Raw genomic sequence first — 2419 nt, 5'->3', positions numbered from 1 at the left:
GGTTGGAGGGTGTCACTGGTAGGTCCTACTTCTTTACTTTCTCTCTGTTGTTTCTGTCTGTATGGGTGGTTGGAGGGCGCCACTGGTAGGTCCTACTCCTTTACTTTCCCCTCTGTTGATTCTGTCTGTCTGCATGTCTCACTTTGTTCCAGCAGTAAATAACCACTTGTATCAAATAGTATTTATTTCACGCATTTCTCCATTTTCTAAAAACTCCCCATGCGCGTAACAGTCCAAGGGATATCACATTTCAAAGACACTTGACATGCGTATACGTAGAACATAATATTATGTATATATAAGCACGTTGTATATATATAATTATATATATATATATTTATTTATAAACATGTATATAGAGAAAGTTTGTGAAGCGAAGCGGACTAGAGGCAGAACAGCGGACAAGCACTGGAGGTGTCATGTTTCCCACTACATTTAATTTGTGGGCAGTTCCGCATCATAGACTGTCGTATTTATAATGAGATATGTAGGTAGGTGGTGGATACGCTGGTTGACTCACGCGCTCACACTCGCACATACGCACGCACGCACACGAACATACACATACATACACACACATACACACACACACACACACACACACACACACACACACACACACACACTCTTAAATACTCATACACACTCATACACACAGAGATAGAGACACACACGCACTCTCATACACACAGACATACACACACATACACACAGACATACACACACACACGCGCGCGCGCACGCATACACACACAGTCACACACACACGTGCGTACGCGCACGTACTCACATACGCACACACAGGCACACTCACACATATATATATATATATATATAAACCCAGCCTAAAATTTTATATATAAAAAACATAAATTCATTGCAGTTTCCTAATTTGTTGTATCAGCTGGTTATGCTAAAGTAATATTTTGTTGAAATTTTAATTCTAAATGTTGAAGCAAGAATAGATCAATAAGGCAAGTGCAACTTATAAAGAAATAAAGCAGTGTATCTCTCTCTGTCTCTCTGTCTCTCTGTCTCTCTGTCTCTCTGTCTCTCTGTCTCTCTGTCTCTCTGTCTCTGTCTCTGCCTCTGTCTCTGCCTCTCTCTGTCTCTGCCTCTCTCTCTCTAAAAAAATGTTGCCTTTGGGCTTTAAACTATTGGATAGTTGCCGACCAATTTTTTTATGTCCCCATCAGTTTTCGCAGTTTGGATCATTTAGGAGTCATGCTGTTTCGATCGTGGCTGTCAGGGCCGACCTTGGCTGAGAGGGATTCGTCTTCCGTTTAGAAAGGCAGAGAGGCTCAATTTGAATAAACTTGAGAATAGAACGTTACTTTTTTTTTTCACTTTTGTATCGTTAATTATCGAGGGGGGGGGGGAGGTGAAATTTTTCGGTAAGTGATAGGTGGGTCCTGACCATCAATAAGTTATTTATAGAGGCTCTAGACATCCATATCCAGGGGCTGTTTTAGCCTTGGTCTATACGTTGGTAGATGGCTGGCTTCTGTTCTTGATATGTTATTCTGTTAAAGGACATCTTTGACGTCATCCGGCCAAGTTTTTCGTGGTCTGCCCCTACCTTTGTAGCAAAATGTGAGGCTTCGTGGTGAAATCAGGCACTCGTCAAAATAATGAAATCGAAGAAACTAGCATTGTTCTGTCCGTTTGGTAATTTTTATGGAATTTTTTTTTTTTTGACTCAACACCTTTAAAGCCCATTTAAAACACACATTTCTGAGTGGGTTTTACTGGACAAAAAATATTGATTTAAGGCACAAAAATGTACATTTGCAATTTGTAAGGACTCTCTTGCTCTGGAAGTCACCAAACTTTGGCGGCCATTTTCTCCCTAATTTTACCTCTGAAACCAGGCGACCCCCTCCCCTACCGCGACCCCCTTCAATTGCAAACATATCTCGACTTTTATTCCCGATAGATGAGGGTTTTTTTCACCTGAAGCAAGACAGAAGGAAAAGCTTTAAAATGATGTGAACAACTCCACATGTGCAATTGACGAGCGCCTGATTCCACTGCGTCATGACACAAATAAAATTCTCCTGTGTTTAATTGTGTAGTGGGCTGTCATGCTGGTGGTGGGTGTTGATGATACAGGCGTGGTATACAATGGGAGTGAGGCTGTTAACTGGGTGGTTGGAGGGCGCCACTGGTAGGTCCTACTTCTTTACTTTCTCTCTGTTGATTCTGTCTGTGTGGGTGGTTGGAGGGTGCCACTGGTAGGTCCAACTTCTTTTCTTTCCCTCTGTTGTTTCTGTCTGTGTGGGTGGTTGGAAGGTGTCACTGGTAGGTCCTACTCCTTTACTTTCCCTCTGTTGTTTCTGTCTGTGTGGGTGGTTGGAGGGTGTCACTGGTAGGTCCTACTTCTTTACTTTCTCTCTGTTGTTTCTGTCTGTATGGGTGG

At 42.3% G+C, this 2419-nt stretch overlaps 1 protein-coding gene across 1 annotated transcript in view; it reads left to right on the top strand.

The window, feature by feature from the left end:
- Positions 1–2419, top strand: part of LOC101861764 (unconventional myosin-XV) — a gene marked incomplete at its 5' end in the record, with an annotated part of 199411 nt that overhangs the window by 110376 nt on the left and 86616 nt on the right.

This window comes from Aplysia californica, unplaced genomic scaffold, assembly GCF_000002075.1.
Source record: "Aplysia californica isolate F4 #8 unplaced genomic scaffold, AplCal3.0 scaffold00596, whole genome shotgun sequence".
Classification (NCBI taxonomy): domain Eukaryota; kingdom Metazoa; phylum Mollusca; class Gastropoda; order Aplysiida; family Aplysiidae; genus Aplysia; species Aplysia californica.
This window is presented reverse-complemented; position numbering and strand designations above follow the sequence as displayed.